The 16,012-nt window shown below is 38.0% G+C and overlaps 1 long non-coding RNA gene across 1 annotated transcript; it reads left to right on the top strand.

The window, feature by feature from the left end:
* The first annotated feature begins 11,165 nt into the window (after positions 1-11,165).
* On the top strand, positions 11,166-13,537 carry LOC136825150 (uncharacterized). The gene is made up of 2 exons (XR_010849262.1): positions 11,166-11,801; positions 13,387-13,537. It is a non-coding gene; the product is annotated as an uncharacterized lncRNA (long non-coding RNA).
* The last annotated feature ends 2,475 nt before the right edge of the window (positions 13,538-16,012 follow it).

A 16,012-nucleotide genomic window follows, 5' to 3' on the forward strand; every position in this document is an offset into this window, starting at 1 on the left:
AGATGCTAACTAAACTGGAACTCGCAAAACAATTCAGCTCGCCAGGCGAGCTTAGCTCAGTAATTAAAGAATAAGAAGATACAAATTTCCTGAAGCTGCACAGTAGAAGCTCACGTTCTGTTGAGAAGTACTGACAGCAAGGTTACAGACAAATTACCTGAACAGGGCAACAAGGACCTTATCTGTGGGAAGGGTGATTTTGCCAGTGTAGCCTACACGGTGGCAAGAATCTGAAATCCGGAGGCACCGGAATTCGACCAAAACAAAAGTAAGCTACTAAGCACTCTGCTTCCATTTGAATTCCATATATTGTATACGTTTTTGTTACGTTCCATGTTGAATGGCTTGAAGTGAGACCAGTATTTTTTGGCAGCAGGCTATAGTCCAGGTGCAATTGGTAGAACCTCATATTGCATAGTGGTAGAGACAACCGAACAAAACTCATTTAACCGAAGGCCATATAAATATTTAGACAGCAGTGATAAACCAATATATCAAACTACTTATCTGTACATTGAATTCTTATAGGCACCATGTACCGAGACGACTTCTGTGACTACATAAACAAGTTGTTAGTCCTGTGATGTTAACGGTGTCACAACAAAGTGTCCTCCTGCTTAATTGTTGTCTCCAATATACCCAAATGACCGATGAGATACCACAAACTTTGGCATGACACCACTTTCAGAATTAACCATACTCTATTTAGTATTTCCAAAATATAATTGTGTGTGAACCGTACCAAGAAAAGTCAGCTCCGTGTGTACGCTCTGTTGACTGTAACCGTGAAATTTTTCTTGTGGGAGCATAGGTTCTTACTGGTAGCAGAGCTGACTGGGTTACGACCAGCGGTATACGAATTTCTAGCGGTCATTCTTGATGAAAGGATCCGTATCCGTACCTGGGACCATTTTGATATACTATCCGTAATTGCGACCACTTTGATATAATATCCGTAGCTGCGACCACTTTGATATACTATCCGTAGCTGCAACCACTTTGGTATAATATCCGTAGCTGCGACCGCTTTGATATAATATCCGTTGACGCGACCACTTTGATATACTATCCATAACTGCGACCACTTTGATGTAATATCTGCAACTGCGACCACTTTTATATACTATTCATAACTGCGACCACTTTGATATAATATCCGTAGCTGCAACCACTTTGATATGATATCCGTAGCTGCAACCACTTTGGTATAATATCCGTAGCCGCGGCCACTTTGATATACTATCCGTAACTGCGACCACTTTGATATACTGTTCATAACTGCGACCACTATGATACAATATCCGTAACTGCGACCACTTTGATATACTGTCAGCAGCCACGGCCACTTTGATATAATATACGTAGCCGCGACCACTTTGATATGCTATCTGCAGCTGCGACCACTTTCATATACTGCCCGCAGCTGCGACCACTTTCATATACTATCGGTAGTGAGGACCATTTTGATAAACAATAGGTAATGCAGTTTTTTTGGCATCTTCACAACCCATACTCTATTTCAGTTTGACTAAAATATATTAAAGTCGCAATCAATGAAAAATTCCTAATGGACATTTCATTAAAACTTGGTACAAATTATACCAAGTCCTAAGGAAATGTCCACTAGGAATTTCTCACTGATTGCGAATCTAATATATTTTAGTCACACTGAAATATAATGGAGTTTTGCAATCATATTTGTGATTAGCTAAGAAAAATATTGTATAATACCAAATTGTCAGGGAAAGTCCTCATTGACAGTAAAAACGCTGCAGTAGTTAGGCTGTAATCTTACTGCTTGGACGAATGTTATATTGATTTCAATATTGCTGGACGGCAACAAAACTGTAATATATTGCAATTATATGATAATATTTCAAGATCAGTGACCCAGTACCCTAAGTGTACCTCACTCGGTGTGCTGTAGGCACTACTTAAGGTTCTTTTGCAGCGTCCCTTCGGCCCCTAGTTGCAACCCCTTTCATTCCTTTTACTGTACCTCCGTTCATATTTTCTTTCTCCACCTTACTTTCCACCCCCTCCTAACAATTGTTTCAACATTATTTTCAGCGATGAATGACTTCATAGGTTGCAAATTTTATATTCCAATTCTGACTTTGTCCCCAAGGACTTTTTAGTCATTGTTCTTTAACTGAATGCAACATTGTTGCTTTGCAACCGGGCAACAACATATTGCAGTTTTGCAATTTATTCGTGATTAGTGACACAAAACAATGGATCATACCCAGTTTAAAGGAAGAGTCTGCTTTGACCCCAATAACTGGTATGACCTTATTGGGAATTTTGCCTTAATTATTATTGCAGTTATATTTATGCTCAGTTTCAATAGACAATTGCCATTAATGATATATATATATATATATATATATATATATATATATATATATATATATATATATATATATATATATATGTATATACATACATACATAGATTTATACACACACACACTCACACATACATACATACATACATACATACATACATACATACATACATACATATATACATACATATATATATATATATATATATATATATATATATATACATATATATATATATATATATATATATATATATATATATATATATATATATATATATATATAATGCACATATCTGGCTTTGAGTGTTGTGTATTTGTATTGTTTATTTATACTTACTGAATGGAGCGTGTAGTGTCCTAAAATGATTATAATCGTTTTATATCATAAAGTTTTTCAAGAACGTAGTATATGACTTCGTCAAGTGACCACAACTTGAGCAAGATTGCAATGAGAGTAAAGGGTACTCTTAGCCCCGACGTACTTGCGAAATGGTGAAATAATAAAAGAAGGGTAAAATGGAGCAGAGTGAGCAGCGCAAAAGCCTAAAAGGAAATTAATCACGCCGTGAACTACAAAGTCATTCAAGGTTGTCAAAACCTCTCCCGGTCGGTGGCAATATGGCATCGGCCGACCGTAATGTGTGAAATTTCCACTCACCAAAATTCCATGGGATTCAGACATTCTCATATTAAATGTTTTCAGAAATGCATCATATATACCTGATTTGGTTAACAAAACTTTGGTATTGGGAAAATCAGCTTTTGGTCGGCGCCGAAATGAATTCACAATATGGCCCCCCAGAAAATGTGATTTTCACCGAGACAAATTCTCTCCTATCAGGAACTTCGTTCCAGGACGTAGTAGACTTCAATGTTATTTTGGGCCGGTGAATTTGTACCTCCAACATTTCCCTTCAACGCCTAAATCTTTTTAATCTTATTTGAACTCGGCGCTTTTGGATGCAATGGGTGATAGAGGGATATTGTGATTTAAATTGGGCGAGTTTAGACCGTAGGCTTTTGGCGGGCCCGCTGCCACGGAGCGCCTGCGAAATGTGAATGGCTTTCACACCGTAATCTAGTGATGTTAATTAATTTCATATTGCGGTCTGGCATCGGCCTTTCAGCCGCTGTCTGTTAAGAAATGGGCGATAAGTGTCCCCTCCGTCACTCCCGTCGGCGTTTTTCTTCCCTTTCCCTTTTCTGCTGTGCTTTGATAACATGCTCGTCGTTAGTAAAGGAATACGCGTCTTTTATAGGATTAATAATTCACTGTGGTAGTCAGAGGCCATTCAGATACTAATCTTTAAGTGGTTACAAAGCAAACAGAAATTCTGAATTGCGAAAGGAAAATATTCTGTGGAAAAAGTTGAAAAATGTAAGCAGCAATTAAATCTTCCTGCCTCGTTAAAACCTTTACCTAGATCAGGATCTAACACAAAGAATGAAAATATCCCTAGTACTTGTATTTTAGACGTAATTCTAAATGTAATCTGATTTTTAAACTGCATAGCTTGCATTATTTTTATGTTCGTTGCCAATATTCAACCGAACCCTGGACCTGCCACTCACTTTAAAAAAGAGAATTTAAGGTGCTTGTATGACCAGATTTTTCTATCCGAAGCTCTTACAATTGTGAATAGTTCTTAGGTTTCTTCACACTAACATTTATCAAGCTTAACGCTATGGCATTGCACATGCGCAGAGTATGACTATTTACTGCACTGCATGGTTTCATATTTGCCTCCAGAAATATTGATCACGATTATAGTTAAATTTTGTTAGAATTTATAACATATATTCATATGTACTGGCATTGGGAGTTAATTGCAATCCCAAGAGCAATTTCTGACTGAATGCCTCTGAGAGAAGATATTCTGGGCACAGATCCTTAACCCCAACTCCTCCAGGTCAACTTTTGTATCACTTGGGGACTTCAGTCGAGGCCTTACTTAAATCCCAAAGGGTCCTAGCCAGCTGGCCCTACTTCAGGTCTGAGCCTGGACACCCCAACTAGCTGAAAGCCTTTCCTCTTTGGCTGTCTTCCAGGAAAACCCAGCAGTGTCCCCCATCCAGACAGGCAGGACCTCCTCCTGAGCTGCCTTTCCCAGGTGATCCCCGGGGCATCTGCAAGGACTTGAGACCCAACTTAAGGGGTGTTTCTTAGGAAGCTCTGGCCCACACCCCTGTGGAGATGCCTCTCGGCACGGCAGTCCTGGAGGAAGTCCTCCCTAGCAGGGGCGCCCTGGCTGCCTCTAGGAAGGCCTCCTGAGGGAGGGGCTGGAGACTCTCCTCTGCTTCTACCTTTCCTTGGCAGTCTTGGTGCCCACCACTGTGGTGAGCCCGCTTCCTGGGATGCTCTCCGCCATGGCAGGAGCCCTGCCTCCTCCTGGGAAGAAAGCTCTGGAGGGGGACCTCGCTGCCTTTGGGAAGGCATCCATGGGGAAGAGGCTACAGACTCTCCTAAAGGGATGCCTTCAATAAGAAGCCTTAGTCCATACTCCTGTTGTGAGGCCCTCTTCCAGGAACACCTTGCCAGTTTGGCAGGAGCCCTGCCTCCCTCCTGGGAATGCAGCTCTGGAGGAGGGCCTACCAACTGGGGGTGCCCTGCCTTCTCATGGGATGGCATCCCTCGGGGAGGGGCGAGAGACCCTCCCCAAAGGATCCCTTTCCTAGGAACCCTTGAACCCAAGCCTCTTGCTGTTTTAGGTTTATGCACTTGGTGCCATACGCATTATTGTCCAATGTCAGATACTTATCTTTATTACAAGAGAAATAACAAATTTTGGGTATTTTCGGACATGTATATTCTTTTGCTGAAGCTTATTTTGTTTATAAATCATCATCATTATTACTGTTGATTAAAATGAAATTGATAAACCTAGAAACTTGGCATATGTTTTGACAAACACTGCCAATTTCCCTGTCATCTTAAGACAAATCATTCTGGGCCGGTCAAGTTGATTAATCCACGAATACATTGAGAATTATTTTCTTAAGCTACCACCACTAAAGGGCCACAGATTAGTCCACCTCGAGATTAAAAAATTGGCAAACTCCTCATCCCAAAATGAAGCCATCTTCCATCATGGTGTAGGATAACGTATCTTATCATTTCGTGCAGATCGACAAACCCCCGACATCGCCAAAACAGAGGATATGAAAAACTCTTTAATAAAAGAAGGACGGAAAAGCATGGTTGACAGATTTGCAATAAGAGACCATGGTCACCAAGTGGTCAGGTTACCTCCAAATCGCTGTCAGTATTATACCACAGAACTGAGGTGGATACAAGTGATGTCTTATGTAGCAAAGAAAATTGTTTTGTAAGGGAAGACCTGAACCCTTATGTCAAAGAAGCCGTAGGACTCAACACTAGTTGAGAACTGGGTGAGTGAGTTGATGAGGATCTTACGTCCATTCATAGTGAAACTTTCTAACCTACATGGAATCACACAGTAATATTGCTCAGCTTAATATTCAGTTTACTCTGCAAAACATTTATGGCTTTCTTAATCTTGATGAAGTAAGAAAATATAGGGCTAAGCTAGGGGGAAAAACATAAATCATTTGCTCTGTAAAACACTGGATTAAGGAATGAGAAAATGAGTGCACACCACAGAGATAATCACCTAATATTAGAGATGTAACTACTCACATCTATATTAAAATCTAACTTTTGCTGACTTTCTTTGAATTACGAAACACAGCATACACATAACTTATATGGCATGTCACAGATGAATTCATTAGAATCTACAGGGGGCTTGTGTTCCCTATCAAATTCAACCTAAATCAAGAACATAACATACTGTATTCAGGTTTAATCACTAGTTGCTTAAGCTACCTAATTGGAATCCATTAGGATTCATGATTAGCAACCATCTCATTTTAGCCAACATATTTTTTTACCACACCCCAGAAAAATCACATGGTTGGAATTGTTTTGTATAACATTCTATTAATGATTTAGTAGCAATTTTAATGCCATATATGCAGAAGAATCCTCTTAAATCCGAAGTAAAACGATTAGGGTTTTATTCTGTATTCACCATTTAAGTTGGAAGTATGAACAAAAAGGAATGTGAGTAGGTATAGGATTCTAAGTAAGAAGGTAGTGGAGTATGGGAGAGTTATAAACGTTCTGAGGAAAATGGAAGGCTTTTCAGTATGCCCCGATGAAACAAAACATAAATCAGCTGGTAGGTTAAATATGGGGGGAAAAAATACCTTCATTGGCGTCCAAAACTGAGTTTCGACTTTTTTTCCTAATGATCTGATGCTATTGACGATTTTTGAGGCAGTTTGAGTAAAGCTTCAGAGTTTTTGAAGTCCGATTAACAACCTCGTGGAGTGACTTCCTGTCCTGTTATTGGTTGTATCGTCTTCGTTATGATAAGATTACTTATGGATATAATTACTGACTTCGTATTAAATTTAATTTCATACATGACTCATCACTAACACAGCAGTAAATGAATCTCAGTATCATTAACGTCGTTTGAAGGCCCTCCCCTCCCTTCTCGCGATTTTTGGGTTGCTTCTTCAGACAGCATTCCATAAACGAGAGGAACACTCACATGGCGGGAAATTCCTGCCTTTTCATTGGGTGTATCAGTTTTGAATGAAGACAAGTGGGGGGGAGGGGGGAAAAGTGGTGAAACATCTATATCAATAATAACTAAATTGCAACAAAAAAATCACGATTTTATGAAATAAAAGCTTGTGAATTACTTATATGTGTATTAGTAGAAATTATATAAACAGAAAAAGAAAATTAAAAACACTAAATAAAAATTTTTTGGAGGTATCCGTGACTTCAGTCTGGCCACGATGCTAGATGCCGTCTACATAACCAAGTGAAATATAATATCTGACAACTCTTTTATACGAAAAAAGTCATAAGTATGGTTGATAAAGTGTATTTCACCATTTTATTCTCATTTCAGACTAGTGCCAATTCGTTTTAAAGTCTTCTGATGACAGATAATGACGGTGTAAAATCTAATCTCAATGCAAAAAGGATGAAAGATTTGTTTATAGGTGTGCTACGGCAATAGCTACATGTCGTCAGCAAAGGGTGATTGTATAACGTCACAGCTAGAGTAGTAACACGGACAAGCACCAATCAGGGGTGAGGTAGATGATTATAGCCAATGAGAGAACAGATATTTCCCGCTAAGAAAAGTCATATTCGAAGGTGCTTCTCGTCTTATATGTTGTTGTTTGAAACGTCTCTCACCTTATTTCAAACACTCTACCCGCGCGGGTGAGGCCTTGGGTTTATAAAGACAGCCTTTCTTTTTATACGTTTGTTAATCCAAGTTTGTTGCTTAAAACTTATACTAAGATTCACTAATGCTATTTAAGCAAGGTTCCTCCAAATAAGAAGATATAAATATATTAAATCATTAATTACCTTGTATACAAAACAACAAAGTGTAGGATGAATGTATAGTCACAGGTAGTGACGTCACATCATTCCAATAATATGGCAGGCAGAGTTAAGCCCGGTCGCATAACCACGCTGATGCTAGTAGTGTATCTAGTGTGAGTTAGAATTTAAATTCAGACTTTCTGTGAGATTTTAAGAATGCTTAGGTTTTGTGCTGTGTGCGAATTTTTGTCAAATTTTAAGGAAGGAGACGGAAGCATTTCCAGTCAACTACTTCCAAAGCATTTTTCGCAGCAAGGAAATGCAGAGTATGAGGAATTGTGTACAAAATCAGAAAAATAAAGGATTAAATTTCACGGCATCCCATAAATTTCGTTACTCATGCAATGATGTATTGTAACACATTAGACTGAAAGGATTAGAAGCTGAACTGACATTGAGTTATTGGAGTTAACTGTAATTTTACAAATATTAAAAGGATGGAAATGAAAGTTTAAATTAAATGAGGAATGTTTGAATATATGAAATATGAGTCTAGGAATCTGAGGGACGTTTCCAGCCTTAGTTTCCTAGGTGCTATAATTATAATTGAACGATTCTAGTTTAGGTAATTTGAAAAAATGTGTTCCGATACTTTTCAATAAGACTGCTACGCCGTTGAAAATGATCAGTGATGCTTAAAGAATAAACTAATGAAAATTGCCTTTTGAGTCTGGTCAAGCAGAGCAGCTTTTATTTATTTATTTATTCCTTTATTATTTTTTTGATGGAGTGAGTCCGAGAATCGAAGACACCTGTAGATAGTCACTACACCACTCCACTATATTTCAGCATTCTTTACTGTGCCCATATTGTAGTATTTGGAGTTAAAGATATATATGAAAGGTGTCCACATTTATACAAAACCAATCTGTTAAGCCCATCAAATGACATTGTAGTCACAGAGGAAAAAATTGGAATCTACTAAAAATTTCTGTTCTTCATCAAAGTTTAATCCAGATAAAGAACATGACGTTCTATATTCAGCTTATTTGTTGATAGCTTAAGCAATCAAGTTGAAATCTACAATGATTCATGATTAGAAGTTCAATTTACCTCATTCTACTCCCCCCCAAAAAAATTAACACACCCAAGGAAAATCCCAGTTGGAATTTTGTACAAAGTTTTATCTATGATTTAATTTCAATTTGTACTATAGGTTCCCTTTAAAACCTAAATAAAAAAATATTAAGTTTATTTTATAAATTACACCTCAGGTGGGTATAAAAATGAATAAAAAGGAATGTGAGTGTGTACGGGATTCTAAATAAGAAGGTGGTGGAGTATGGGAGCGTATTAAGCGTAGGTGCTGGGGAAAACGGGGAGTTTTAATTGAGCAATGAATCAGATTCCTTAGTTGACTGGGTTGGATAGAATAAATGAGAATATGTTCAGATAAAATAGAACATCATGCAATGCAAAAGTGAAATATGGAAATATAGAAACTATATTCATTGTTGTCCTGTTTTCTGTCTTTTTCAAATTTTATTGCACAACTTGAAAATTATTTAGGATATATGAAAGAAAAAGTATCGCAACTGGGCCAGCTTTCTTACCCACATAGTCCAAAAGATTTGAAGGTCAATGGAGCAAAGCTTCAGATAAACTCTAGGAGCACCCTCGTGACGAGGGATTCCTGTCCTCTGATGGGCGGTATGATTCATGGCTTCGCAATAAAGTAAATTTCATTTATAAGTCATCAGTAAAAACGACTGAGATTCATTTAAAGGTCGATTCCTGTTTGTTGTATAAAATATTAAAAACCAACCCCGCTCCGCCTCTTAGGCTAGAGCGTGAAAAAAGGCCATCGCGATTGTGGGCAGGTTATTCAAACAGCAATCCATAAACCAGATGAATACCCTCATGGCGGAAAACTCCTGTCCTCTCATTGGCTGTATCATTAATGAATGAAAATTGTGGGGATGGGGGGGGGACAAAAGTGGTAAAACATCTATATCAATATTAACAGAACTAAAATGAATAAATCACGATTTTATGAAATAAAAACTTCTGAATAAATTATAATTGTAGCACAATAAATTAAATGAACAGAATAAGGAAATTAATCACACAGAATAAGAAATTTTTATAGGTGTCAGTGACTTTAGTCTGGCTATACTGCAATTTTCAAAAATAGTAACTGACAACTCTTCAGTACAAAGAATGTAATCATTAAAGCTAATAAAGGGCATTTCACCATTTAATTCTTACTCTAGACTCATGACAATTCGTTCTAAAGCTTTCTGATAACAGATAAACACGGTGTAGAGTGTAAGTTCAATACAAAAAAAAAGATACAAAATTTATCTGTTGGTGTTCTATAGCAAATATAAAATGGCGTAAGCAAAAGGCGATTTTATGACATCATAGGTAGAGTATTAACACGGACACCCACCAATTAGGTATGAGGATACTTGCCGCCAAGAAAAGTCATAATTCGAAGGTGAACCTCGTCTCCGAGTTGCTGTTTGAATCTTGGCGCAAATCGCAAGAGACCTTGTTTCAAACGCTCTAGCCATGGAGGATGAGGGCATTGTTTTAGGAATAAAAAATAGTTATTTCATCAGTTTATTTAACGTTTGTTGCTTAAAACTTATACGGAGATTCATTTACAGTTATTTTAGCAAAGTTTCTCTATGTATGAAGACAAAAATATATTAATCATTAATTAATTACCTTTTATACAAAACAATACGGTACAGGATGAATGTAGGCCTACGGTACTCAAGGGAGTGACGTCGAATCGTCCCAAGAACTTGGCAGGCAGGTAGGTATGGCAGCGGCATAACTATACTACTCTAGTAGTGTAAACTCTAGTAATTATTTAGAATTTAATTCATCTTTATGGCCGACTGTAAGAATGCCAAGAGTTTGCGTTGTATGTAGATTTTTCAAATTTCGTGGAAGGAAACAGGAGAAGGAAGCGTTTCCAGTCATAGCTTTCCAAAATATTTTCCGCAGGGAAATAGGCTACAGATCATTATGCAGTTCCTCTGTGTTAATGGCATGCTGTTAGGATAACGTAGTAGATTAGAACATTTCATTCAGTGCCAATGGTTAGGACTATCGATAACCCTTCCGTGTTAACTAGGTACTTCATTCTGAGGAGCATTCTCTTTGAAATACCTTTACCATTTCTCGTACTTTCAAATTTTCATCTGGAGTAACTGAGATCTGAGGTTTCAGTTCCTTAAATTTTTTTACCTCCCTGGCTCTCTTCAACTAAGTCAGGGGGGCTTGGTGCTGTTCACTCAATGTACCTCATGTTAAACTTGAAAAAACTCCCACAAACTGGAGAACAATCTATTCAAAAGTGCATACTGTTTCGAAGCATCATGCTACCTTTTCAGTGTGGAGACACACTAAAGAGGGAGCATGATGCTCCGTAACTGTATGTGCTTTTGAATAGATTTGTTTTCTACATTGTGGTTTTATAAAGTTTCAAAGGTCGACACTGTTAACACCATGCCTCATTTTTAGTTTCCTACTAAAAATACCCATTTTCTACGATAGGAACTGGCTCGTTCTCTCAAAAACTAACAAATCGGACTATCGGCGTAAATATGTAGTACCATGCCAACTAGCGTACAAATTATAGTATATTTCTTGACTTATTTTTACTGTGTAATTTCAGAAATTTAAAATTCTATAATTGTAGGTAACACTTCTTTTAGAGCGTCGTTTAGTGGCTAGTGCGCGTGACCGGTGACGCCGGTGGGTCGTGACTGGCTACTGTTTAGTGCTTACCCACAACCCGATAGTACTTCACGTTGTTAGTGGCTCGTCCTTCTTGCATACTTCGCTCCCCGTGACTGACCCATCCCACCTTCACACTCCTAATCCTAACCCCTCAGTGCATTTGCAAAGCAATGGCAGGAAAGATGAAGAGCACCCGTCCAAGAGAAATTTTCAGAGACTACGTGCCCTACATGAGTTCAAGACAGGTCTCCAGTGGAGAAATGCCTGCCTGGTAGGCTACCTCCGGAATGTCAACAGTCCAAGAACTCCCAGATCTAGGTAAGCTTGATTTTCCTTCAGTGATTAGCTTTCTTATATATACATCATGATTACTATTTTTTGCAATAATAATAATAAATATGGTAATTCTAAGCCGTAGTTCCGGGGTGAGCTAGACTATGGCAATTGATGTTTTCTTATGTTATTTTACTTGCTTTACAAGAATTTATATAAAGTAATATTTTGTCGGCCGGCTGTAACTAAACTGTAATTGACCTTTGAAGACTACACAATACCGACGGGGTAGATCTAAGCCGGCATTCCGCTGCTAGCCCCCCACCCCCCTCCAAAGCTAATACGGCAAAATTGTAACCAGTAAACACCCATAAAATACATCAATTACAGTATAGTTACAGTCGGCCGACAAAATATTACTTTAAAAATTCTTGTAAAGCAAGTAAAATAACATAGGAAATCGTCAATTACCATAGTCTAGCTCACGCGGAACTACGGCTTAGAATTACCAAAACTTTATATTGATAGCATATGATTTTATAGGTTAAGAAAACTTTGGGGCGAGTGTAGATTGACGGGTCGTAAACAAACCTAACCTTTCCTAGAATGCCATTTCCTGGTCTAACCAGACCTTACCACCCAAACATCATTAGGGTGCCGTACCCTGAGCTGGTCAGGTAGGGCTTCACCCCCCCCCACCCCCCACCCCCAAGTAAGACTCAACATTGGAAAGGTCTGAGTCTGTCGTTCTACAAACTACCCCCATATATTTTTATAGAATATAAGGAAAATATATTAATTCTTACAAGTAATGAAAATAGCTTTTTTATTAATATCATACACAATTTTTTTATAGGTTAGCCCATGAAGAAAACTTTATATTGATGGCAATAAGCTGTAGGTTCCATTGCTAGGTAACCAGTTGGTTCTTAGCCATGTAAAATAAATCTAATCCTTCAGGCCAGCCCTAGGAGAGCTGTTAATCAGCTCAGTGGTCTAGTTAAACTAAGATATACTTAACTCTGTATAGTGTATTTCCTTGGAAATTGATTTTTTCTAAAGTATTTTGGTTGCTTATCAAGAATTTACCATTAATTTTTGTCGGTTGACCATAATTAACCTGTAATTAACCTCAGAACTGATGTGTTATTGTATGCTGGCCAGTTTGAAATGCTATCGCGCATAGGCAGTGCTACAGGGGAACTTTTGGTAAAAAGTCCCCGGCTAAGTAACACAGCCTGTTAGGTTAGGTTAGGTTAGGTTAGTATGGCTCTTTAGTGACTTGCGAATGGGTGGAACCATTCCGTGACAACAACATGGTGGTCTGGTTTTCTCCCAGTGTATTTCCCCACCCAAAACCCCATGTTCCCACAGGGTCCCCAACATTGTTGGGTAGAGTTGTATGTTAATAATAGTTGAATGGCAATAAACAACACCTACTTCATCAGCAACACTAATGGTATAGGAAAAATCAGTTTCCAAGGTAATAATTCCTGCAGAGCTGTTATGTAAATACACTGTTAATTTTTTTCTGAAAAAACTTTGCACTGATAGCATATACTATTTTTTATAGGTTATGAAGAAACTTTATATTGATAGCATGTACCAATTTCTTTACCTTTTTTTTCAGGCAATCAAGAAGTACTGAAGGATTATGGAAAAAATAAAAGAACATCCTTAGAACTCGGAGAAGAATTGTTGAGCAAGATTATTTGCGACTTTCCTGATGAGAAGCCAACCCTTCCCAATTATTCGTCATCTGTTACGAGCCACAATAGCATCAAGAATCTCTTCAATTATTTAGCACCTATATGTAAAGATAACAAATGCTGGAGGAAGCATGCTTTGCAAGGTACAGAGGTAGGAGCTGATCTATGCTTTGATATGTGCAAAAATTGCAACAAATATATTAAGATCATCCTAAACAACTGGAGCCCTTTATAACCAAAACAAACTGTTGCCAAGTCTTTACTTCAGTTGGACAGGGTTCTGGTTATACCAGGAATGCCATTAATGTCACACATTCAGGCATAAAGCCATTGACAAAACATGGGTACTAGTGCATGATGGATTACGTTCATGAAAAGGCAGGCAAACATATGAATGATAGGTTTGCTTATGCAATTAAATGTGTAAGAGATTACTGTACTAGTGAATGGAATTTAGTTGTCTATGTGTGTGTGTATGTGTGGAGAGAGAGAGAGAGAGAGAGAAAAGCAAGCCAACTTACATACATGTCCACATTTGTGTATATATATATATACACATACATGAATACATACATACATATATGTATGTACATGTACATTAGATATAATATATATACATAAATATACATGTATATATATGTACATATACAGTATATAACTGAAATATTTTCTGTTAAAACAGAATTCCATCAAATATAAGAAGCCCATAAAAATGCCAAAAATGTGGAAAATAAAGGCTTTATTTCAGAGATCAAACTGACTGTCTCTCCTCAGGCAAATAGTGAATGAGAAAAGGTTACAGAAAAGCGCTATTTATACCAGAGGTCCGTAGGTCAGCCGTTACGTCACTCCAGTTGACAATTTCTCTTTAATCTTTGTAACTGCTGGTTGGAGGAAGATTTTATCTGTAATATCTGAATCCCAGGTGCCTCTTGAGAGATTCATTGTTTTTCTTTGTTTAATAAAGGCTGATTCCACCATCTGGTTTTTGAATCAACAATTGCTGCTATAAATTTTACGAGACATATTCCAGTTTATTTTGTGGTTATGGTTATTTATGTGGTTAAAAGTTAGCTGAGCTCTGTTGTCCATACCTAACTGAATGTTTGTGCTGTATTAATCTCTGGGGAGTGATTTGCCTGTAAAGCCAACATAAGATTGATCACAATCGAGGCAAGGGATTTCGTAAACTCCTGGGTCTTTGGGGACTGGCTTTTGCTGGACATTAATCAAGGATTTGGCTAAGGTATTTGGGTAGGTAAAAGCAAAGGGTTAGAGTGTCTGTGTCAGCATCTTAATCCTCTCCAGGTGTGGGATTTTTATTTTATTGCTGGGCATCTGTCTTGTCTTGGTTTTGGGGAGGACGGTAGAAAAAAAGAGTTTGCTTTGTGGATTGTATACAATTTTTCTTGATGTGCTATCTTCAAAGCCATTTCCAGTGTTCCCTGCCATTGTGTTAGCACATGTTATGAAGGCATTCTCTACAACCCGTCTGGCCGTTTTTGTGTTCCTGTACAGAAACTCATTTTTTATATAAGCTACTTACCAAGTAATTGCAAAGCTGTTAGTTTCTATTAACTGACAGCTAGAATTTTGAAATTCGCGGTAGCGCTACTTTTGTTTTGTCTAGGCTGGTGACCCTGCCCACTTTCGAGGTAAGAGAGGAACCAGCTTAGCAGACAATCTCAATGTTACTGATGGCTGTGGTTACAGTGATTGGCAGCAGTGGTGTTTTGGAATTTCTCTTCTCTTTTGATCTTGGAATCATTGGCAAAGTATTCTCTTTATGGTAGCCTTTTTCAGCACAATTACATATTGTCAGGTTTTCACAGGAGCCCAGTATTACCGATTTTGATGATTTTCAGAATTTTTTGACTCGTGACTTGTCAAGAATATCCGGTTCGGGCTCTCAAAGTTTTGGGTATTGCAGTAAAGGCTCAATACATGACTGACTAAAGCCTGCTATGACCCTCATACTCTTTGTACTTCTTGCAGGCGTCAAGTATGTTCCCCTGATTTGATTTGTAAGGAAAGTGTTTCATGGGATCCTAAAATGTGGAAGACTTTGAGTAGAGGTTTGACCAAATTAGACGGGAACAAAAAGAGGAAAGCAGTGGCTAGAGCTAGTAGCAAGAAGACTTCAGCTAGTCAGGTGTCTGCAAAATCTGTTTCTGATAATTCTGGTTGTTTCATTCCTCGAGCAAAGTTTATCAAGCCAAGTGGACAGTCTTCTGTGACTGGAGCAGGAAACACAACATCTTGTCTTCTAAGACATCTGTAGTGGAGATAGATGATTTCCTGCTCTATTTAAAGTCTTCCAGGAATCTGTCTACCTAAACCATTAAAGGCTACGGGGCAATGTTGAGCTCTGTATTTAGACGTAGGAGTTTAGATCTCTCCAGTAATAAAGATCTTTCTGATCTCATCAAGTCGTTCAACATAATCAAACAGGAAGAAGATAAGCTAGTAGCCTGGAATTTAGACGTTCTGAAGTGGCTGTTACAACCACGTTTTGAACCCCTGCAATCCATCTCTATAAGGTACCTA

Source organism: Macrobrachium rosenbergii, chromosome 37 (assembly GCF_040412425.1).
Source record: "Macrobrachium rosenbergii isolate ZJJX-2024 chromosome 37, ASM4041242v1, whole genome shotgun sequence".
Lineage (NCBI taxonomy): Eukaryota > Metazoa > Arthropoda > Malacostraca > Decapoda > Palaemonidae > Macrobrachium > Macrobrachium rosenbergii.